General features: G+C 37.0%; 1 pseudogene; it reads right to left on the bottom strand.

Moving 5' to 3' along the window:
- Positions 1–4,801: 4,801 nt before the first annotated feature.
- Positions 4,802–15,374, bottom strand: LOC142454660 (activated RNA polymerase II transcriptional coactivator p15 pseudogene; annotated as a pseudogene).
- Positions 15,375–24,827: the final 9,453 nt, after the last annotated feature.

Below are 24,827 nucleotides of genomic sequence, written 5' to 3' on the forward strand. Positions count from 1 at the left end.
ATATGTTGACTGTAAGACATATACAAGAATGTTTTAACAGAAGTATTTAGAAAAGCAAACTGATGGTATATTCATAGTTATGAGAATAAATGAACTATAGCTATACAGTATATAAATAAATTTCACTTATGCTTATGTTCTCTTAAGATTGAGCTTAGAAAAATCAGATACTTATATCAAAGCAGAAAAGTTAATATATGGTAGTAAATGTCAGGATAAGGACACTAGTATTTACCTTTGGTGAAGGGTTGTGATTAGAATGGACCACAAGACTAAAATGGTTCTAAGATGTTGATAATCTGTAACTTTAAAAAATCTGAGAACTGGAAACGGGTTTCACATGTATATTTGTGAATGTATAGATCTATACCTCTTGCTGCATGCCTTCAAGTTAACTCTGACTCGTAGGGACCCTCGATCTAAGAGAATGAAGCCCTCTTCATCTTGCACCATCCTCACAACTGTTAAGACTGAGCCCATAATGGGAGTTCCCGTGTCAACACATCTCCTTTCTGCTTTCAGTTAGATCCATCCAAGTAATATCATTCCTCATCCCACTTCCAGGTCGGAATCTGATTTGAATTTTGGCACCTTCCTGCAAGCTCTCTTGAATGACCTTCTGTAATACTTTCCTTGTATATGACATTAGTGATATTGTTTAATGATGTCTGCATTCTATTGGTCACTTTTCTTTGGAATGGGTATAAATATAGCGCTCTCCCAGTCAGTTGGCTAGGTAGCTGTCTTCCAGGTTTGCTGTCATTGGTGAGTGGTACCAGTGCTTCATCAGAGTGCTGAGATATTTCAATTGGCATCATTCCTGGATTCTTATTTTTCCATAATGCCTTCAGTGTGGCTTGGACTGCTTCCTTCAATCCCACTGATTCTTCAGCATACGCTACTTCCTGACATAGTTGATCATGGACCAGTTCTTTTTGGTACAATGTCTTTGTGTATTCCTTCTGTTTTATTTAGATGTTTCCTATATTGTTTAATATTTTCCCATAGAATCTTTCAATATTACAATTCTAGTTTAGATTTTGCCCTTAATCTTTTTTTCAGCTTGAAATATGCTGGATGCTTTATTCTTTTTTGGCTTTCATGATAGTATTTTACTTTGTCTCCTTGAGCTTCCCTTTGAAGTTTTCTGCTAAAACCTTTTGCTTTATTTCTTCCACTTGCTTTACTTACTCTACATTCAAGAGAAAGTTTTAGAGTTTACTCTAGTGTACACTTTGATATTTTATTATTTCTTGTCTGATATAAACATTTTATTCATATATACTTCACATAACTTACCGTTTAATTGTTAATTCATATTAAGGAAAGTTGTTCAATCATCACCACAATAATTTAAGAACATTTTCTTCACATACTTGTTAGCTCATCATTTCCCCCCAAACTCCTGTGCCATGCCCATAGGTAAATATTAATATAGTTACTGTCACTGTGGTTTGCCTAATCCTTGGTTTCGTATACACAGAACCATACAAAGCACAAATAGGAAGCAAACAGTAACAACAAACCTCAACAATAGTGACTAGACAAAATAGAAGATTCTCCAATTGAAAGCAAGCAGAAAATATTAAAAACTGAAACAACTTTAAAATGTATCAAAATGGATATAAAATAATAATGCATTGCATTTTAACCCAACAACATTGAACTCTGAAATTTGCTCTGAATCTTAGAGTAGGCAAGTGGAAGAAAAAATGATGTCAAAGAGCTAAACAGAAAAATTTAAAGGGCAACCAAGAAGACAAAATAAAAGACTATAGAGAAATGTACATAGCCCTAGAGTTAGAAAATTAAAAATGAACATAATTAGCATATGTTAAGCTGATGACAGAAAATTTAAGGCTTGAATTTCAATATTGAAAGGTTGTATGGGAAAAATACTAAATGATGTAGGAAGAATCACAGTAAAATGGAAAGAATACGTAGAATCACTGACCCAGAAAGGACTAGTCAATATTCCACCATTTCAGGAGGTAGCATATGAGCTAGAATCAATGTTACTGAAGAAAGAATTTCAAGCCCAACTGAAAGCATTTGCCAAAAATGAGCCAGGAATTGATGGAATAACAATGGAAATGTTTCAGTAACCCTATGAAGCACTGGAATCATTCACTCACCTGTGACAAAAAATCTTGAAAACAGATACCTGGCAAACCAACTGGGAGAGATCCATATTGTAACCATTCCAAAGAAAGGTGACCCAACAGAACATAGAAGTTATAGACAAATATCATTAATACCACATGCAAGCAAAATTTTGCTGAAGATGATCCAATAACTGTTGCAGCAGTACATTGCAGCAGTACAATTCAGGGAGATCCCAGAGTTCACGCTAGATGCAGACAAGGGATATCATTGCTGATGTCAGATGGATCGTGAATGAAAGCAGAGAATACCAGAAGATGTTTACTTGTGTTTTGTTGACTTTGCCAAGGAAATCACTCCCACCCCCCCCCCCCGATAGCCAGACACCAGCTGGTTTCCTCATCACTCTTTGATCTAGATCCCATAACTTATCTCTTCATGAGCATTAGTAACAAGTAAGGCCATATAATACGAACCATTTGTTTCAGATTGGGGCTAGCCAATTAAATGCATGCCCTCAATCCATTCATATATCCATGGTTTATATATGTGTCTGGTTCACTTTAGAGACACCATTATAAATCATCTCTCCTGGAGTACCAGATAATTCCATCAATAATCTCATTAATCTAGCCAATGGTATAGAATTTAAAATCTTGTTAAGAAAAGGAAGTCATACTAGTATAGGTCAGCTTCAGATTTCAACACATGAATTATTGACTTGTACAAACTCTTAAATGACTGTGCACTATTTACACGAACGATGGATGTTGATGATGAGGAGAAAATATCAATAACACTTATTCTCAAAGGCAGAATCATAGTTACAAGACAAATATATGTCATAAGGAAACAAGGAGAGCGTTTAAATAGTAAATATATGGTAGTCCGGGGCCCCCATTCACTGGGCACCCTTAGAGCAAAAGATCTAAACCAAAGTCCAAGGAACTCCAGTTCTATAACCATGGGATGACAGCCACCTGCTTTTCTCACACAAGGGTATTTCAACAAATACAGGTGGATACATATTATTCCATTGTGTGTATATATCAGAGGCTGTTTATTTTTCCCCAGCTTCTTATTATTGTGAACTGTGCTATAATGAGCATGAGAGTGCCCTGTCTCTTACTTCTTCGGGGTGTATGCCCAGCACAGGTATTGTTAGGTCATATGGTATTTCTACTGCCGGTTGTTTTAGGTATTGCCATATTGCTTTCCATCATGGCTGTACATATTTACAAGTATGCGTTCCAAATTCTACACATCTTCTCCAGCACTTGTTGTTCTCTGTTTTTTGGAATTGGGCTATCATTGTGGGTATTGATTTACATCTCTTGGATGACTAGTGATCGTGAGAATTTCTTCATGTGCTTGCTGATTATTCGAGTTCTGTCTCTTGTCAATTGTTTATTCATGTCCTTTGCCCACCTTTTACTTGGATTATTTGTGTTTTTTTTCTTATTGAGGTGTTGCACAATTCTGTAGTTTTACTAATTTGTTCCTTGTCTGCTGTGTCATTGATATCCCCTCCCTTAATCTGTGGGCCTCCTTTCACTATTAATGAATTATCTTGATGTATAGAAATGTTTAATTTTAATAGGTCATTTATTTTTTCTCTACTGTGCGGGCTTTCTTTATTATATTTGGTAGTCTTGGTATTCCCTGTAATAAAGCCCACAAGTTGGTCACAACTTTTTCAACTGATGCTCCTTATAGCTCTGGGGTTTACATTTATAGCTCTAATCCATCTTGAGTTCATTTTTGTTCATGGAGCAAAGCAAGTGTCTTGTTTCATTCTTCTGCAGATGAAGATCAAATTTTTCCAGCACCATTTATTGAAGAGGGTGTTTCTTTCTTATTGAATGTTTTTTTGGGTCTTTTGTTGAAAATCAGTGACCTGCAGGTGAATGTTTTTTTTTCTGGGTTTTCATTTTTAGACTTCAAATCAACAATATATCATTTTATGGACATCATCCCATGGTGAACCTGTTTAGCCAGTGACAGCATATCTGACATTGAAGTCCTCATCTTAGACTGAAAAGTCATATAACACCTCCTTAGAACACTATAGAGACCTGCATACACTGGCTGTTTTCATACGATCCATTTTGGTTACCAAACCATATTTCTGAAGATTTACTACAGTAGAATTAGTGTTTATAGTTCCTATATAATATCTTAATTACAAGTGCCTTACTGAAATAACATTCACTGTTTAACTGATGTTTGCAAACTAGCATAACATATTCAAAGAATAAAAATTGAACATGAAATATCAATAAAAAAGAAAATGGAGGGAAAGGGGAGAGGGGATGAGGAGAGGGTAGGAAAGTCAAACGATTCTAGGCATTTGGTTGGGAGAGAACAGATGGACTGTGGACTTTCCAAATCAAGAGTTTATACAGGATTGTTCTGAAATTCAAAGGTTTATGAACTGTGGCTTTAGGTCTTAAACAGTAAGAAATCTAGATCAATAAAATCCTCAACAGTTAAGATCGTATTGTTTGTCTTTATTTCACACTAGGTGGTAGGAACAAGCAATCCTCCTACACATAGCTTCACAAAGAACATTACTAATAGCGCACGCTAAAAAGAGACATTCATCTTAAAGATTGTTCTGCAATCTATACATACAGTTAGCTTGGAAAATAACAGTTGGAAAATAAAAGACAGCATAAAACGATGAGAACAGCACAGGTTAGATATGGCTCGGAGTTTTCAGTTTTCTTATTGTGTCATCAGTGTCAGAAATCTGTCCCTACAGCTAGCTACACTGCCCACAGCTTAAAGAAATACCCATTGTTCCTCATTTCATTTCACCTTCCTGACCCACCCAATATTCTCAATACCAACGAAGACGCTCCCCTTTGGAGTCCGGAACACTGATACACTGTATTTTCCCAGTCTGGAGCATGTTATCCTCGCTGCTGCTGCTGCTCTTGGAGTAAAACAAGGCACTGGGAGTTTCCCGAGTCTTTTGCTTCTTTACAGGATTTTCTGGAGCAATTTGTTTTTTCCTCTAGCTTTTTGTCAACTTCACTATCAGACACATTGCCAGATGGGGTTGAAGAAAAAAGTTCCTTTTATTTTATTGGGGGCTTGCTTACTCGAGTTATCTCTGGGTGTTCTATCCTGTTCCACTGGTCCATGTATCTATCCCTGTACCCAAACCAGGCTGCTTTGACTACTGTGGCTGTATAGTATGTTCTGAGGTCAGGTAGTATGGGGTCTCCTCCTGTGTTCTTCACTTTGAGGCAGTATTTGCTTGATTTGGATCCTTTGCCTTTCCTTATGAAGTTAACAATTTCATTTTTCTATTTCTTTAATGCTTGAAGTTGGGATTTGGATTGGAATTGCATTGCATTTGTAGATTACTTTAGGCACTTTCACAATATTAAATTTTCCCATCCATGAGCACAGAATATTATTTCATTTGTGTAGCTCTCTATTAGTTTTCTGTAATAGTCTTCTGTAGTTTTCTTTATACAGGTCTTTGGCATCAATGCAATGGCAGTGAACTTGGTTTTGGTTTCTTTAGTTAGGTTTATTCCTTGGTGTTTCACCTTTTGTGTGGCTATTGTAAATGATATTGTTTTCTTCCTGTCTTTTTCAGGTACTCTTTGCTGGTATATAGGAATCAAACTGATTTATAATATTTAATCTTGTAGCCTGCTACTTTCCAAATCCCTCAATTGATTTCAACAGTCTTTTTGTGGTATTCTTGGCATTCTTTCTATATAAAATCATATTGTCTGCAAATAGATATAATTTCACTTCTTTTTTACCCAATTATATTCCCTTGATTTCTTTCTGTTGTCTAATCATTCTGGTTAAGACTTCTATCATGATGTTGATTAAGAATGGTGATAGGGGAAATGTTTTCAATTTTTCCTCATTGAGCATGATATTAGTATTCAATTTTTGTATATGACCTTATTATGTTGAATAATTTTCTGGCTATTTCTTGCTTTATTGAGTGTTTAATAGAAATGGGCATTGGATATTGTCAAATGCTTCTTCTGCATATTTTTGACACTGTAATGTTTTTATTAATTTTCTCGTTATGTGGTAAATTACATTGATTATTTTTTGAGTGTTGAATCATCTTTGCAATCCTGTGTTGTCATGATGAATTATTTCTTCGACAAATTGTTGGATTTTACAGACCCATTCTTTTGTTTTAGAATTTTTACAGCTATGTTTATAAGGGATATTGGTCTGTAGTTTTCTGCTTTGTGGAATCTTTGCCTGGTTTTGGTACATTGGGGTTATGCTAATTTCATAGAATGAATTTGGCAGTTTTGTGTCCTTTTCTATAATAGTATTCTGTAATAGTCTTTGTAGAATTGATGATAACTGTTCAGTTAATAGGTAGAATTCACCTGCGAAGCCAACTAGTCCTGGGATTTTTTTTTTTTTTTGGTTGGAAGTATCTTGATGATCTCTATTTTTTTGGTGATAAGTCTGTTCGGATTTCTACATCTATCTGCATTCATTTGGGTAGATGGTGTATTTATAGGTATTTGTTCATTTATTCCACAAATGGTTGGAGTACAGGCTTTAATTTACCTTCTTATTATTCTTTTTATTTTGTTTGGATCTAATATTCCTAGGAGGTTTATTGTTTTGCTTAACTCTTCTCTTTCTTTATTGAGTTTCTTTCCTGGTGTGCTGTCTGTCCACGACAGTGGAATATTGAAGTCTTCTACAATTATTACTCAGATTTTTATTCCTGTTTTCAATTCTGTGAGAATTTTATTAAGGTATTTTGAAGGTCTTTCATTAGATAAATATCTGGTTATTAAGGTTATATATTTTGGGGGCTTTGTTTTTTTAATTATTATGTAATGTCCATTATTATCTTCTCTTCTGATATTAACCTTGCTGTCTATTTTATCAGAAGATTAATATGATCACTTCGACCTTCTTATGGTTGCTATTGATTGGCTTTATATTTCATTTTTTTGTTGCTATTCTTTGGTTTTTAGTCTATTTTTGTCTTTGAGTTTAATGTGTGTTTCTTATAGGCAGCATATCAATGGGTCTTATTTTCTAATCAGTTCTGCTGCTTTCTGTCTTTGTCGGTGCATTTAATTCATTGACATTAAGTGTCATGTTATTATAGGGGTTTGTTAGGAACATTTTGCAGTATTTGTGTTTGGCTTTATTTAACATTTTTTGGAGGCTTCTTTTGGTGCCTTTGTTTCTGCTCTATGTCTGCGTTGTTTTGGGTGCTGTTTTATAGGTGGTGGTGTGCTTTGTGATGCTGTCCAGTTGGTCTGCTGTTTTTGTTTATTCTCTGCCCTTAGTGATCTAGTTCATAGTTGCCTTTGTAGTTTTTTGTAGCTCTTGTCCTGTAGTGTTTTTTTTTCTTATCTGAAATACCTTTATTTCTCATATTTGAGGGATAATTTTGCTACATCTAGGATTCTTGGTTAGCTGTTTCTTGTCCTTCAAAATTTTCTATATGTAATTTCTATTTCTACTTTCCTGGGTCTACATAGTTTATTCTGAGAAGTCCAAGCTTATCCTTAGTAGTTTTTTCTGTTTTGTGAGTGTTGTAGGTGACTCCTTTTTTCCACAGCTGCGCTCAGGATTAACTCTGCTTCATTGAAATTGGAGAATTAGATAATAATATGCCATGATATGTTCCTTTTGAAGACTAACCTATTTAGGGTTTTATCAGTTTCTTAATTAGTCATTTTATCCTTCTTGGTGATGTTGTGGGAAATTTCTTCCATGATTTCTCTTAGTATTTTCTCTGTAGATTTTGTTTGTTTGTTTTTTCTTGCTCCGGGATTCTGATAAGATGTAGGTTGTATCTCTTGACTGTGTCCCACCTCATTCTCTTGTTTTCTTTTGATCCCTTCACTTTTTTACTGTTTTTCTCATTAATTTTAATCAGTGATTGTCTTTGATTTTCCTTTTCTTCTGCTATATCTTTCAGGTCTTTTACTATGGTGCCTGATTCGATTACCTCATTGTTTGTATACTGGGATTCCTTTTTGTTTAAGGCCTTTGATTTTTCAATTTCTTCAGTTGTTCTCCTGAATTTTTCTCACCTCTCTTGAAAGGACGTAAAATAATTCTTGTGTATTCTGTATCTGGTAGTGCCAGGACCTCTTTTTGAGAGCACTTCATTGGATTTGAGTGACTTTTGGTTGATTTTATTTAGTTCTCTTAACTTTTTTTGTTTACTGTATTTAACTGTTGTTTCCTTGGCTTCATGTTATAACTATTACTGATGTGTGAATTGCTTGGTCATGCAGGGCTAGTTGATCTGTCTAGTGATATAGCAGAGGTCTATTTGGAGCTGGAAAACACACAACAGTGAAATGGAGATAGAGAGATGGATAAGTGTGGACATTGGAGGAAGGGAAGAAAGAGAGAGATTGAAACATCAGTAATGTTAGTAATACGAATCAGCTGACTTCATAGGTAAACAGATGTGGGGGTAAAGTTGTTTGCTCCTCAGGCAAATGGGAGGACAGGATCACCACCTTTCATGAATCAGCCAAGGCCTGTGGGAAATGCTGACAGCTTAACATGGGAGCTGATGATGTGCTGGCTGGCCTGACTCTCAGTCTGAGATAAAGTGGATACTTTCCCTCCTGTACTTTGACAAAGTTGCTGAGATGTAGGAGTCTGCAAAATACCAGTTACTCCCTGTTCTCAACTTTATTCTCTCTTCCTATCTGTGAGCAGCTTGACGAATGTATTAATGGTCCTTTGTATGCCCTTGGATAATGGTCAACTCTCACCTTATGTGGAAACCTCTCATGAGTTGTAGGCTACATAATAGGGAGTGTATATAAACCTGTCTTGAATAAAGTTCCAGACCCTTGTGTATCTATTGCTTCAGGAGTTCCCAATACCTTCACTGTATCTTATTTTTCTCTTATCTATAAATTTTCCTATTGCTGATCATGTCCCTCTTGAACCCATTAGATTTGTAAGATAAGAGCTGGTCTTGATTAATCTTACAAACAATCTTATAAAAATTATATTATAAAAGGGGTAATCAGAATTAATAGTTTTCATGGAAATATAGTTCATGAAGAGAGCAGAAAGACACAGTTGGTGGATGTACAGGGAAGAGAAGTAGAGACAAAAGGGACAAAGAACTCAGGTGCGGCTTGGGTGTGGGTGTGGAAGTTTTGTTACTCAGACACCATAAATGTGGGTGGGTCTGTGTACTTAGTGGAAAAAAGAAGAAAGCCCGTATTTGAGTGGATGTTCTAGAAGCTACAGGCTTGCTTGCTTTTGCCTGGGGATATCGTGCATTCTTAGGAATTTGGCAGGTCACACTGAAAGAGGAAATAGGAGGGAACTAGAAAACAAAACTCTTTTAATAGAGCAAAAGTACAAAACTGATGCAAAGAAAATAAAGTAAAAAACAAACAAACCACTTTTTGGGCATGGATTACTGTTCTTTTGGTTAAATTATTGTGTGTACAAGTATACTGTGTGGAGTAGGTTAGACACATTGGGGTGGGGGATAGGTCACCAGAGAACAAAATAGGAAAGAGGAAGTGGGGAAAATGGAAAAAATGTAGCTTGAGTCGTGGGAATGTCTGCTGCAAGCTGCCCACTCAATCTACTGTTCACATAGTGCCTCCCCACTGCACCTCCCCCCCCACATAGGCCAGCAAATTAAGAGGTTTGACGGACTGGGAAAAACCAGCTGTGATGGGGAGGGGCGACGCTCCTAGAAGTGGCTGTGCTGCTGGTTAATGATGAAGGGGAGTTTGTGAGAGGTGATACTGTTCTTCCGCTTTAGGAAGTGTTGGTTTACCTAGCTTTCCAGTTGACTTCCTCACCACAAGGACGTAAAAGACACCCCTCCTAGCGGAACCTCTCTGGTAGCTGCTGAGGAGATTGTGTGCTTGCTCTTTGGCAGGCATTCCCACTCCCCAACCCCATCTTTTCTCTCCTGGCTTTGAATTTCTTCCTATGTTCTTAATGTCTGATGATCTTGATGTCATTCTATAGCCCATTAAGCCCATGACATTATCTTCAATGATTCCAATCTATTCATGAGATGCTGTCAAAATTCAGATGAGATATACTCAAGGTTCTGTTTCAGTTTTCGTGGACTTATTTTAATTTTCTTCAACTTGCATTCCACAGTCAGCCCCTGTTCTTGTGTTGGCTGAAGACACTGAGCTTTATTTTCGCTTCCCATACTTCTAGTAAGTTTTATTTGTATGTATTCCATCTGGCCAAGTCCACACGTATAATTGCCGTTTGTGTTGTTAGAAAAAGGTATTTGCAATGAAATAATGGGGGTTCCAAAATTTTATCATTCAATATCCAGTTTCTTTTCTATCACCAAGTCTGTATTTTCCAACTATGAATCAGAAGTGACTCTATGACACCAAGTGAGTTTCTTCCTCTTTGCTTCCAACTTTCTCATTCCAATCACCTTTAGCTATCAGTGCACCTTGGTTACATGTTTGATCAGTTTCAGACTGAATAACATGGTAAACATTTTCAATGTCTTTCTCACCGACTTTAGTGGTTAGAGAGTAATTTTAAATACTAGTGTACTAACTGGATTTTCATAAATATGTGTACATTTTATCTTATCACAGACCATGTTGTACTCAATATAGATCTTGAAAGGCACTTTTTGGTGATGAATATGACTCTATTTTTTTTGAACTTGTCGTTGCCTGCATAGTAAACAATGATTCTCTGATTCATAGTAGGCAATACCAGTCTATTTCAGCTTGCCAAACTCTAGTAGATCACTCTTTGTGGGTTCATACACTTTTGGTGATTTCCAATTTTCCCAGATTTATACAACCTACTTTCCACATTCTGAGTATTAATAAATGTTTGCAAATTTTTCTTCTAATTTGAGTTATGCCTCATCAGCAAATGAAGGTCTCAATGGCTTTCCTCCCTCCATGTCATTATGCTTGACTCTACTTTGAGAAGACAGCTCTTCCTCAGTCATATTTTGAGTGCTTACCAACCTGAGGGGCTCACCTTCCTGCACCATATTTGACATATTCATATCATTTTCAGTGCCTCTGACAGTGTTTCACTGCCATTCATAAGGTTTTCAGTGGTTAATCACTCAGAAGTGAACCTCCTACTCCTTCTTTGTAGTCTGTTCTTTGTTTGGAAACTCCACTGGAGCTTGTTTACCTTGACATAACTTCCACCATCATGACATCATAACCCCACTGACTGTCAAGTGGTGGATTGATCTACACCAATGTGATTTTTACAAATGTGTCTGTGTCTGTACAAAAAGTTCAAATAAAAGTAAAGGAGAGAAGGAAATGTGAATGCTTGTTATTTTATCCTGATAGGTAATTAGCAAATTTTAGATTTTTCTTTGTACCTTTCACTCACCCTCATATTTTATATAATGAAGACATAATCATTCTATAATTAGAAATAATAAATGTTATTAGAAAATCTTTTTCTCTGTAATTTCCAGGGGGAATATTCATTATTATAAAAAACATTTAGAACAACAATGAAAATACTACAAATAAAAATTAATTCTCTAATATCTGCTGTCTCGGAGTCTTCTGAAGTGTCCTAGGCTGCCTCATCAATATTGTCTTCCTAATTAGACTCTCTTTGGGTGAGATCTAGGAGCTAAAATAGAGTTGTGGGCACTATCTCTAGGTAATTCTTATCTTATTTGTAACCCAATTCAAGAACTAAGTGATATGTAAGGGATAAAAGAGAGAAAGTCTTACAAAAGAAGAGCAAACTGGAGGAATGATTATTCCTGCTAGTCAGTAATTTTCCCTCCCGGTCAAGGTTGCTTTAGGTAAAGCTCTTGAGAGAGAAAGGAATTAATAAGTGAATTATAAAACATCAGGAGGGATTACACTGTACCAAATGTTTACTGTTTTCTCTTCTAAGAAGAATTAATAATGTTGAAAATTATAGATGGTGACAGGAGCTAATCACCTAAACACACTCAGTTTGTAATTTCTGTAGAATACTGCCAAGAAGATCTTAGTGATTTCATCAGGCTCAGAGAAAGTTTATCGTTAATATTTTAAAAAACCCTAATTCTCATTGGATTTATACATGTAAGTGTTTCTTGAGAATTCATTTTATACTTTGAGGTGAAAGAGAGTAGAATGTCAATGTGTGTGACCTTTATTCTCTTCTAAACTCTACTGCTTAAGAAAAAGTATAAAGCAATGTTTTTGATTGGACAGAAATTCAGATGCAATTTAATTATAGGTTCCTGTGTATAAAATAATGTAATTTGGATGCTAATTTTTCACCTTAAATACTTACTAATTATAAAGCTCAGTAAAATTTGCATTACTCTCATATAGTAGTTTCCAGACTAGATTAATCCATCATTCATAATTGTGAAATTACTTCTAAATGAGAATCTTTGACTGTTTTCTTTTAATCAATGCCAACTGCTTTCCCTATTAATAGCCATAGCTATTTATAATATCTATATATATTTATCATTTTGTGGTTAGGAAAAAAATGCCCTTCATGTAAGAGGCATGCAAAAATAGTCTGAAAGGTTTTTTGAGCTTCAGTGGTTACTTTCTGAACTTAAACAATATCATAATAAATTATTATTAAAACAATATTATCATGCCCACCTCAACTCTCCATTCAAATACAGTTCTGCTTTAAAATCCATTTAAAAAGGAATCTAAAAAAAGATAAATATTTAATCTCCGTGCAGTTTCTAAATCCTTTCTTCTTGGTTCTGCTTGAAGAGCCCTTAATGTGTTCAATTATGGTAACCCAATTATAGTCATAATAGACTGTGATGTCACGGATACTAAAACACCGAATAAAGCTTGGCAGTAAAAAATGTATTTTTGTAGGTATGAAACTTCTCGTGAGAAGAATAAGTCAATTTTATAACATTTAAGCATAAATAAATGAACCATGGCATGATCTTGGAGAATGGATAATTCAACTCTCTTAATTGACAATTGCAGTAAATAAGCCCCAGTGCGATGAGAACCCATGTCTAAAGATATATAGTTAGCTACAGCTGAGTTTTCTATTTTAAAAGAGAACATCATAATAAAAAAATTCCTTTGCTCTCAAATAGATTCCAACTCATAGTTACCCCATAGGGCAGAGTAGAAGAGCCGCCACAGTGTTTCCAAGACTGCCATATCTTTCTGCCACCCAGCAGCTGGTTGGTTTGAAGTACTGTCCATGTAAGTAGTAGTTGAGTACTGAAACCACTGTCACAAGGGCTCCTCCTTGGAACTCCTACTCCTTTGCTCTTGTTTTTGCTAGAATAAATTCTGAATGTCAAATGCATTTTCTCATGATAATCAACAGAGCAATGATAAACTTTACAGTATTAATATTTATATATTTCTATGATATATTCTGATGAGAAGTAAACACAGCTAAGTGGAATCTGGTCTAGCCAAGCCAATTTGCTTCTATTTCTTGAACTTCTTTTTGTGAGATATTTGTCCATCCTTTATAATTCCCCATTACTGAGTTACCTACTAATTTTCACTTCTTTTCAACCAATTAATAGAACCAAGGTAATAGAGTGTTACTCTAACATAGGCCTTTGCCTGAGATGTACAGAAGTGCATCACAAAAAGCAATAAGAACAAAAATAGAGGTATAATTTCACTTTTTTTTTGAAAACCAAGCCATTCACACAGTATTACATTAGAGGCTCGGCAAGCATAATGCATTAGGATGAAACCAAATGAGGATACTAAGGTTTGGATCCATAAATAGGTGAGTTGGCTCCAGTGGTGAAAGAAAGCACTGGGAGAACAAGGAAGTGACCTATTTGAAGCTAACCTTCTTTCTCCAAACGGGAGAGAAATAGCTGTAATAGAAAACTTACATGATACTGTGGCATGATGGAGATAAGACTGCCTTTAAAGGCATATTGTAAATAGTACTTGTTGCTTAGGCAAAGAGATCAAAATAACTAACGTACTTAATGAAATGTACAGTGGGATCACTGAAAAACAATACAAATAATCAAGGAGATTTTGAATATTAACAGGAAATCTACAATTAAATAAAAAGACCCTTCTGTAGCTCAAGTTATGCTACTTGAAGCAACCGCTATACAATTCTTATAACTTGTTACTTTGCTTACAGGCAAACAGGTTGGGTGTAGGTGAGGCCAGGAAGAGCCAGAGAACCCTAAGAATCTTCTCTCATTTGCCTGGACTGGTAGTGAGCAAAAGAGTTGTTGTTGTCAGATGCCATCGGGTTGGTTCCCCTCATAGTGCCTGCATGTACACAGAATGAACATTGCCTGGTCCTGCACCATCCTCCCCATTGTTATTATGATGGGCCCATTGCCACAGTCACTGTGTCAGTTCATGTCATGATGCTCTTCCTCTTTTTCACTGCCTCTCTGCTTGATAAAGCACGACGCCAATTCCCAGGGACTGGTCTTTCCTGATAACATGTCCAAAGTACGTGCAATGGAGTTCTCCATTCTTGCTTTCAAGGTAAATTCGGTGTGTACTTTTTCCAGGACAGATAGTTTGTTCTTTTGAAAGTCCATGGTACTTTCAATATTCGTTGCCAGTATCATACATCAAACGCAGAGTTCTTTTGCAGTCTCCCTTATCCTCACTTTCCTAATGTCTGACTTTCAAAAGTCTATGCTGCAGTTAGCTGACATGGAGTTGGTTTAGACTCACAGTGATCTGATCTACAGCAGAATGAAACTCTGCCCAGTCCAGCACCATTCTCACAGCTGTGTTTGTTTGAGCCCATCCTCGTAGCCATGGTGTCAACCCATCTTGTTGATGGCCTTCCTCTTTGTCACCGCCACTTTATGTTATCAAGCGTGATACCCTTTTTCAGGAGCTAGAAAAGTATGTGAGAAGTCCCCAGGTTTCTGGGTATATATTTTTCATGACAGATTGCTTTGGGGTCACTGTCTTCAGTTTGTTGTACTGAAATGATGTGTGTTGCCATGTCTGGAAGCTATGTCTCTGAAATTTCAAATACTAGCAGGGTCAGCCAGAGTGAATGGGTAGAATAGACTTAGTCCACGTCTGAGGCATTATCCACGGAACATCATATGAACAGCAGAGGGACATGCCTATGAGGCAATGGTGGGTCAGGCACACTTTAGTGCTCCAAGTATCACCTTTGCGGTTCAACGATGTAGTGAAGTCTTGCTCCGTGAATTTGATCAATTTGATTCCTGGGCTGCTACTTCCATGAGTATTGGTTGTGAAACCAAGCAAGATGATGTTCTTGATAACTTCAGTCTTTTCCCATTGAACGTACTGTTGACTATAAGCCATATTGTGAGGGTTTTAATATTCTTTCTGATCAGGTGTGCTCCATATTGAATGTTATATGTCGTGTTTGAACTTCATTATTAAGGACTTCAAGGCCTATTCCCTTCAGAAAGCCACATGGTGTTGTCCGCATAGTAAACGCATAGGGCTTCCTCCAATCTGGATACCAATGTTTTCTGTAAGTCATCCAGTGTCTCTGATTATTTCCTCAGCTGATGGATTAAATATGTACGGTGAGAGGATGCAACACTGACATGTACCCTTTTTGGTTTTAAACAGTAATCCATTGTGGTTTTAAACATGCTTCAAACTTAGAGACATACCATTATTTAAAAAACAGAACAAAAGAATCTATTAAACAAAAACCCTTTAAGGAGGCAAAAGAGTACAAATGTGATAGGTCCTTACCTTATTTTATAGGATCTGAAAAGTGAATAAAGTTAGAATTTTCTAGGGAAATGTAGAAATATATGTGGTGATTAAGAATTAGGCAAATACAGGAAAAAAGGAAAAATGAAATTTTTCTCAAAGCTGATTCCAATACAATAGAAATAATAAACTAAGTTACATATGTCACAAGCCTAAAAATAATATGTAACCCATAATGAGAAGCAAAATTAATAACACAGCTAAAATGGATTGTGGTTGTATAAATGACCAGAATATGTGGAAATCTATTTAAGAGCATAAATATCAGAAAGCTCTAAGTGATAAATATGAATAAAAACACCTTTTGTATTAGTACAAATCTAGAGTGTAGTTAAAGTGAAGGTATTGGGAATGATAACTTTCATGTTTTATTGATGGCAGTTAAACAAGTCACTCTTCCTGCAAGTAATTTGGAATTGTGTCTTAAATTCTTAATTGGGAAAATTCTTTTACCTAGGGTATACACTCACTGTTAACAATGTTCTCTAGGAGAGAACTATGAAGATGTTCTTCATATTGTTAAAATGCTCTCTCGAGAATTTGTTATAACACTACCTGGAGAATTGGGATAGGATAACCATGCAGCATGGGGTTATTGAGGACATACTTGACCTTTCTCTTTAATTTTGTTTGAATGATGAAGCTATTATTGCATGAAGTACAAATGGTCCATGCTATAGGTTATAGAAATATAAGGTTTATTGCCATAAACCAGGGGTAGGCTCAATAGACAAAAGCCAACCAGACTTGTGATCTAATTATGATCAGGAAGAAGAGCCTAGGATCACTTGCCCACAAACTGAAGTCATCCTTCTTGGGAAGGACATTCCGTTATGATTCACTCAGAAACTTGCACCAAATTTCTTTTGAAGGCTTTCAGTAGATAGGTCAATTTTTATGGCTGAAAATTTTCTAGAACAAAGTCATTGCATCTGGAGGCACAAGTACCAGTGTCTGCCTGAAGGAATTAGTAAAGTGAAGTAATTTAGTAAAATGGCTAAGTTGGAAAATGTCATCAGCTAGGAAACAGAGTCCCAAACTCAAAAATTCCAAATAATTAGTGTGATGTTGGAATATGGACTCAGAGTTGTGAAATGGTCATTTAAAAATATAGGACTATCTCTGTGCATATGTGTGTGTGTATATATAAAATGTGTCTGTGGCAATATCAAAGGTTCCAAATTTTCAATGTTGTCTTACATTTTGAGGTGTTTGGTAGTCAAATGAAACCTGGCTATAGGGCATATCTGGTATACTATTTTTCTGTTCTTCACTGGAGAATTTTACTTAAGTTCCTATTATTGTTTTAAGCACTGCATTCCTGTGAGAGGACATCGAGAACATTATTCATTTTAATTCCAGCCCCAATTTGTAGACAATAGGTGGTAACCAGCCATCAGAAAGAATAGTACCTGGGGTCTTAAAGGCTTGTTTTGTTTTTAAGAAAACAGCCATCTAATGAGGCTCAACTAAGTCCACATGGAAGAAGCCCACCAGACTGTGTGATACAAGGATTGCAAACAATCTAATCTCACTCTAAAGGAGGGAATGGCACCGGAAGTTAAATTGTGAACAGCTGGTTAGCAGAAGGCTATGGATGTCAGTGGAAGACTAAAGTCCATTTGCAGGGTCCACAGATGGATTCAGCCTCTGGCGAATCTTGTCTGATCATAGTTGAGGGGTGTGAATAGTTATATCAGACAGACAGCATTGAACATTCCACTATGGCAGATGTAGGTAAGTCAAAATATCATATCCTATGCTCTCCCTTTTGACCCATTTTTAAAGCTGTTTCCATTAAAAAAAACAAGTGAAGGGGAAATGCACTAGGATCCCCCATGAATCCGCCTCACAAGGAACCAGTGATGTGAATAGCCTTTCATGCCTAATGCGTTGGAACGTGGATTGTTGGAGATGCAGTTAGGCTAACATTTAGCAGGCTATCATGTAATTTCCCTTATGATCCATTTAAATGTGTTCTAGTTTTAAATATTTACTGCTTTATTTTCAGTTGAGGTTTTTATCTATTATGACTTTGTTATTGTTGCTAGGATTAAAAAATGTTTTCTGCATATGAGATCCAGGATAGGTAAATATATAGAGATAGTCACTGAGCTAATGTTCCCTGAGTGCATGGCAAAGGAGGTTGGGTAAATGGGGAGCTAATAACGATGGGCACAAGAATGAAGGAATGTTCCAGAACGGATTGTGGTGATGACTGCACAACTCTTTTTGATGTGACTGAACTACTAAAGTGCATGATATGTGAATTACATGCCAATAAAACTGTTTTAAAAAGAACATAAGACAGACACGTAAGAAAGGAAATATTAAGGTGGATGTCAGAAGAGACACTAAAACTCGCACTTAATCATAGAGTAACGAAAGCAAACAGAGGAAATAATGAAGTCAAATAGATGAAGAGAAAATTTCAAAAGGCAGCTCGAGAAGACAAAGCCAAATATTATAAATAAATGTGCAAAGGCCTACAATTAGAAATCCAAAAGGAAAGAACATACTCAGCCTATCTTTTTTTTTTTTTTTTAAATGCCCGGGGTGGCGCTCAGCCTATCTTAAAGTGAAAACTCAAGAAAAAATTCAAGCCTCGAGTTTCAATATTAAAAGATTCTCTGGGCAAAATACTGACTGATGCAGGAAGCATCATTCAAAAGACAAAAAGAATACATAGAATCACCGTGTCAAAAAGAACGAGACAACATCCATCCAGTTCAGGAGGAAGCAGGTCAGAAAGAACCAATGGTGCTGAAGGAACAAGTTCAAGGTACACTGAAAACATTAGTTTAAAACCAGACGCAGGAGAAAGATGTAACACCAATTGAAATGTTTCAGCAAGTCAATGGATCACTGGAACCACTGACTCATCTATGCCAGAAAATTGGGAAGATAGGTACTTGGCCACTGGAAGAGATTCGTATTTGTACCCATTCTCAAGAAGGTGTCTCAACAGAATGCTCAAACTATAGTACAATCTCACTGTGATCACAAGCAAGTGCAATTTTACTGAAGGTCATCCAACAGCAGTTGCCACAGTACATTGGCAGGGAGCTTCCAAAGGTTCAGGCCAGATTCAGAAGAGACGAAACAAGGGATATTATTGCAGATGTCAGATGAATCGTGGCTAAAGCAGAGAATTAGAAAGATATTCACTTGTGTCTTATTGCCTGTGCCAAGGGATACGACTGTGACTGTGTGGATCCTAAACTATGGATAGCCTTCAGAAGAATGTGAATTCTAGAACATTCCACTGTGCATATGTGGAACTTGTACATGGATCAAGAGGCAGGGCATACTCTGTTTTAAAATAAGGAAAGGTGTGCGACAGGATTGTATTGATATTTATTCAATCTGTATGCTGAGCAAATGCTGGAAAAAAAAAGGCTTATCTGAAGAGGTATTGGCATCAGGACAGGAGGCAGGCTTTTTAACCACCTATATTAGGCAGATACACAATCTTGCTTGCTTAAAGTGAGGGGGACTTGGAGCACTGGATGCCGATAAAGATCAAGGATTGCAGCCTTCAGTATGTATTACAATTAAATGTAAAGAAGACCAGACTCCTCACAACTGGACCAATAGGTAGCATCATGATAGTTGGAGAAAATACTGAAGTTGTCCAGGATTTTGTCCTGCTTGGATCCACAGTCATGGAGGCAGCAGTCAAGAGATCAGAAGATGCATCACATCAGGACAATCTGCTGCATAAGCCCTCTTTAGAGTATTGAAAAGCAAGGATGTTATTTGAAGACTAAGATGTGCCTGACTCAAGCCATGGTATTTTCACTTGCTTTTATATGCATGTGAAAGTTGCACATTGAATAAGGAAGACCATAGAAGAATTGGTGTGTTTGAATTGTGGTGCTGGAGAAGAATATTGAAAATACCATGGACTGCTAAATGAACAAACTAATCTGCTAATCTGACTTCGGGGAAGCAAGGCCACAGTGCTCCTTAGAGGCAAGGATAGCACGACTTTGTCTCACATGCTTTGGACATATTGTGAGGAGAGAGCAGTCCCTGGAGGGGGACATCATGTTTGGTGAGGCAGAGGAAGGCCCTCTAGGAGATGGCTGGGCACCGTGGCTACAATAACAGGCTCAAGCACAGAACAATGGTGAGCACGCTGCAAGTCGGGGCAGTGTTTCGTGCTATTGGAGTGCATCGGCAGGGTTAGCGTTATGCTATGGGTTGGAACTGACTCAATGGCACCTGACCACAACAACACCAACCCTAAAATACCTGTTGGAATCCCAACTCCTATTCTTGTGGGTGTCATCTTGTTGGGAAATGGATTATTCTTTGCTATGTTAATTATCCAAGGCCTCAGCAAGATGGATTCTAAATGGAATCCCTTCCTAATTATAAGCAGATTAGATTAGACACAGAGGCATCTATAGTGGGTGGTGGTGGGGGAGAATCAACGCCATGGGAGGCGTGCCAAGAAACTAAGGAACGATTAATTGAGGAAGTAATCAACACTGCTAGGACCTGATTTTTAAACTCCCAAACTGTGAGAAGGTTAATTTCTGCTCTTTAAAGACATTTACTTGTGATATTATGTTGTAATACTGCAAAGAAACTAAAAAGGTACATCCCAAACCGCACCCATCCCTTTTTCAGCGTAGCCTGTAGCTGTATCCACAACTCACATCACCATCTGCCCCATCATACAAGTCTATCTCAGAAATATTGTAGGGTTGCCTCCAGATGACCAAAATAAAGAAACCATTGCAAATAAAATTAGTCATACAAATTTGGTTGGTTTCCCAGTGCATAGAAAAGGTACGTTTACATTGCACTGTAGTCATTGAACTGTAGTGGGCAATAGCATTGTGAAAAAGTTGGAAGCATTGTGTGAGAATAAGCAAAAGAATGACACAGAGACATGAAGTGAGTACACATTTTGGGAAAATTGTGTTAATGGATTTGCTTGACACAGCAGGGTTGTCACACACATTGAACTTGTAAAAAGCAAGTGATCTGCAAAGTGCAATCTCAGAAACCCACAGAGAGCAGCAGTTCTACTGTCATACAAGCTTGCTATGGGTTGGAATCGATTCGATGGCATGAGTGGGAGGAAAGGGCAATAAAGTGTAGTGTGTATGAGAGGTGTGCCCACCCATACTCTCTAAGGTTGGCATTCTTTGGGCCATTTCTGACACTGACCTAGGTTAGCTAGAGTTTCCATTTTTTTTCCTTGAGGCATCGACTCTTTGTGGATTATTAAACCAATAAAGAGCAACCCTCACTTGGAAACCTAGATTGTGTAGTCTTCAAAACTTGCTAATGACTGAAATCTCACCTCTTGGTATCTGATGCTTCAGATTCCATTGAAATAAAAACCAACCTATTATTCATTTATTTCTATTTCTAGTGTTATATGGCATAGTTAAGTCTTTGCCCTTAATACCTCTGCAGAAAAATATTCTTCTTTTCTTTGAAACTTGGTTATCGATTTGATGTGCATAATCCTATAGTATGTAGCACCCCTAAATGCCACTGGATCTAAAATTTTGTTTTCCATGAGACACAGAAAAATTTGATTTTCTTGTGCTGAAGGCTCTTAATGAAATCTTTTTATTTCACATTTGTACAGTCAATCTTTCATCATCACCTGTGGTGTGCTTCGATCAGCATTCAAGTGTCATTCCTCTCACGTGGAAGTAGGATTTTTTACAACCTGGGTAGAAGTATCTCCAAGTGCATCACTTAAGGAGTGAGCCAATCATTGGGTAGGTTCTGTAAGAGTGAAATGTAAAGCATTGAAATATTTAATTAAATCTGTATCACCCTGACCATTTTCTCCATTTCAATGAAAGCAGTCATCTTTTTCAGAGATGCCATATCAGTCAAGATTAGCTTGGAACTCTTCAGGATTCTCCTCTTGATACCAGTTCTTTCCACAGACCTCCCTATTGTAGAGTATGTGGTGAGGTTAAGGTCAATATATAAAATTATACAAATTTCATAACCACTATCTCATAATACTACCACTTGTCTGTCAGTTTGTCATATGGTGGTGGCTTCTATGTTGTTACGATACTGGAAGCAATGTCACCAGTATTTAAAATACCACCTGTGTCATCTCTGTGAATAGGCTTCAGAGGAGCTTCCAAACTAAGAACAGACTTTGAAGAAGGCACAAGTTGTCCACTTTTGAGGGATTAGGCATTGAAAACCTTATGAATATAAGAAGACTCAAAGTGAGAAGCAGCTATGAAATGTATTAAGAACTGCAATGTTGGATGTACGAAGTATGAATCCTGGAAAATTACAAGCCCTCAAGTATGAGATGCAATCAGTATGAAGATCAATATCCCAGTGTGAAGATCAATGAAATGGACTGGTACTGGACAGTGAGTTTGACTGGTACTGGACATATTGAGTTTGCTTGGAATGACAAATTCAATTCCAAAGAATGGCATTACCTTCAACATCAAGAAGTACATTTCAATGCTGTCTGTGATAGGATAATATCTACACACCTACAAAGAAGATCAATTAATACAATTATTCAAAGCTGTGCTCTGACCACTAAAGCTAGTGGTGAAGAGACTGAAGAAGTCTACAAACTTCTTCAGTTTGAAATTGATCAGACATGCAATCAGGATGCATTGATCACTATCGGTGATTGGAATGTGAAAGTTGGAAACAGGAGTTATTGGAAGATGTGGCTTTGGTGATAGAAATGAAATTGGAGGTTGTACAGTAGAATTTTGCAAGAACGATGGCTTCATGGCAAATATCTTTCTTCAACAACAGAAACAGTGATCATGCACATGGATCTCATCAAGTGGATCTCATCAAATGGAATACATAGGAATCAAACTGACTACATCTTTGGAAAGAAGATTGATATTAACACCCAAAATGAGGCTAGGGACTGATGGTGGGATGATCAATTGCTCATATACAAGTACAAGTTGAAGATGAAGGTAATAAAACTAGTCCACTAGAGTCAACTTATGACTTTGAACTTATTCCACCTAAATTTAGAGACTATCCCAAGAACAGATTTAACCCAGGAAGACCTGATGACTATGAGATGGCATCAAGAACATCATACATAAAGAAAAAGAGAATTAAAAACACAAGAAAGTAAGAAAAGATCAAAGAGGATGTCAGAACAGACATGGAAACTTGCTGTTGAATATGGAATAGCTAAAGTGAATGGTATAACTGGTGTATTTAAGCAACTGAACAGAAAATTTCAAAGAGATGCTCAATATTATAAAATAGAATGTTATAATGAAATGCACAAAGACCTTGAGTTAAAATATCAAAAAGGAAGAACATGTTCAGCATATCTATTGGTGAAAGAATAGAAGAAAAAGAATAATCAAACCTCAGGTTGCAATAATAACCCTCTAGGCCAAATATCAAACAGTGCGACAACCACCTGAAGAAGATGGCACTATACTCCGCCCCACAAATGGTCAATGGCCGATCATGATCAAGAACTGATGGAACTGAGGGAAGAAGTCCAAGCTGCATTGAGGCATTATTTATCCTTTCCTTTAACTACCACTTGACGGTCTTCAGGTTTATATGTAGAATAAGTGGGAATCAACTTGATGGTGACCAACAGCATGTAGACAATCCATCTATTCCTGTATTTGACTCTTGAGTGTCCCCCTCGTCCCGTGTTTGACTCTTTGGGCCATGACACGGTCTTTGCTGCTTTCTAGGTCCATATGGTGTTATAGAGGTGATACAGTAGACTGAACCCCACAAAGTGGGCAGTTGAAAGCCACAAGATACTCCATGGGTAAAAAATAGGGTTCTACTACCCCAAATATTTACAGTCTTGGAATTTACAGGGGTAATTCTATCCTGTCCTATAGGGTAACTATGAGTTGGCATGGAATTGATGACAGTGAGTATGCTAGAATTGAAATACTGTCAGAAATGATTCTAATAAACAAAGGAATACAATACTCATCTCTCCAGACTTGACTAAAACCAAATTAATCCTTTTCACAAACCCAAGTGATGTTTCTCCTTCCATACTTCTTATCTCAGTGAACAGAACTACCATTCACGCAGTCGTTCAAGTCAGAAACCCAGGTCTTTAATGTGTATTATTGCATAACTGGTCCCCTTCCAACCATTCATCATATGCGGCACAATTTTATCTCCTCAAATGAGTTCAATCCATCCTCTGAATTTCCTATAATTCAAGATTTACTACCTTTGAGTCAATTTTGACTCATAGTAACTCTTTGGACAATTGGGTGTAGAATAACCCTTTTGGGTTTCTCAGACTTAAATCATCAGGGGGGTAGACAGCCTCATTACCCCCCTGCAGAGCAGCTTGTGTGTTTGAACTACTGACCTAACAGTTAGTAGCTCAGTGTGCAGCCTATTAAACCACAGGGCTTCTTTGGTATAGTATCATTTTTAAAGGTCCACAACTGTTTCCATCAGCCCATTTTTGCTCCCTGTGATTTCGACATTGCAATTAGAATGACTTTTCTAAGACACAAATCTTTCTTAGTCGCTTAGGCATTTTAGTTGTCTTCAGGTTGTTGTTGGGTGACATCAAATGTTGTAGCTACCCCATACAATGCACTGAGTCCTATGGCTTTCTAGCCTGTACTTTTTGAGAGAAGACCATGAGATCTTTTCTCCTATGGAGCTATTAAGTTCAAACTTAGACCTTTCAGTTAACAACTGAGCATTTAACCATTAGCACCCCCAGTGTTTCTTTGTTTTCAGGTTGTTGTTGTGTGCAGAAGAGTTGATCTCAACTCATCGTGACCTTGTAGGACAAACTAGAGAATCCCATAACCTTAACCTAGCTGTAGGTCCCTTAGGATGATCTTTCAAACTTATTTCTTACCACACCTGAACTATACTTCAGGATTAGAAACTATACCTATCTCTATTTCCTTTATCTTTGGGTCTTTGAACATGTTCTTCCTGCGGGAATTTTTGCCTATCAGCTTTTCACTTGGATAATTTATGAGGCCATTTTAGCTCTCACTGGGGCACCATTTTGTTTAGGAT

The sequence above is a fragment of the Tenrec ecaudatus genome, chromosome 8 (genome assembly GCF_050624435.1).
Source record: "Tenrec ecaudatus isolate mTenEca1 chromosome 8, mTenEca1.hap1, whole genome shotgun sequence".
In the NCBI taxonomy this organism is placed as follows: Eukaryota; Metazoa; Chordata; class Mammalia; order Afrosoricida; family Tenrecidae; genus Tenrec; species Tenrec ecaudatus.